The following is a 1,137-nucleotide window of genomic DNA, read 5'->3' on the forward strand; positions in this document are numbered from 1 at the left end:
CCGCACTTCCGGTACCTGGAATTCTGTTTCTAGAAAGTTTCCCCACCCCCCCTCGGCGGGAGCCAGGTGGCCCTCCCATGGGACAGGTTAGTGGGGGGGGGGGGGGGGTGTCTCTCTCTCTCTCTCTCTCTCTCTCTCTCTCTCTCTCTCTCGGAAGAATTTATAATTAAGGACCCGTCCCTCGCAAGGACAGAAACGCTTTGCTCCCTATGAAAGGACTGACATAGCCCGATTGGTGTCACACATCCCACACGGCAGACAGCCAAGAACTCGGGTGTGGAGGTGGTGGCTCCAGCAGCTGCCCAGCTGTGAGCACTCACCAAATACAGCCCTTGGGTGCCATGCTGCTCCCAGCGGATAAATGCGTGGGCAGAGCAGGCAGTAGAGGCAGGTGGAAAAGCCATCCAGCCCAGCACCAGGTGCCCAGCCCACAGCTCCTCTGGTCTGTGCCGTGTTCTTAGTGAAGAACGGAGCCCCCAGCAGGCTCGGAAACGCTCTCGTCTGAGAGCAAACAGGTTTCCCGGAACAAACCAGCTCCGTGACTCAGTGTGAGGCTCATCTTTGAAAAATCACTTCGGGATGCAGCCAGTCATGTAGGTGCAGCGTCCCCAATGCTTTCCAAGGGCCACTCTGTGAAATCTCTCATGTTTCCTGTCGAGCTTACGGGCATGTCAAGAAAATCACCTCCCAGCCGAGCCTCTGCTGCAGGGCCTTTTAAATCCCCAAACAGCATTGTCCAGGAGGATGACTCCATGTTGACCAGACTATTTTCAAGGAAAAAGCCACCTTGGAGAATACCACTTAGCAACAATTTTTTATAATCTCATTTCCCAATGAGACAGTCGCCATGGCGACCCTCACCTATAAGGACCATACATCCAGGCTTTCCAGGGTTACCTGGTGTGAACTTGCTGATAAGCCTACACCACCAAGGATCCAAGAAGAATTCCAGAAGAGGTCATCAAGTTCAACCCAGTACACGAGTATCTTCCATGATGGTCTCAATAAATATGTCTTCTTGAATACCTCCAGGGATGGGGAACTCACTCACTGTTCAGCTCATGGGCCGACCAGCTGTCATGTCCTCTCAATGACCTCTCTCAGTGAGTGATTGTTAGATCTTAATGATTCAGTTCT

This window comes from Myotis lucifugus, unplaced genomic scaffold (genome assembly GCF_000147115.1).
Source record: "Myotis lucifugus unplaced genomic scaffold, Myoluc2.0 scaffold_730, whole genome shotgun sequence".
NCBI classification, from domain to species: domain Eukaryota; kingdom Metazoa; phylum Chordata; class Mammalia; order Chiroptera; family Vespertilionidae; genus Myotis; species Myotis lucifugus.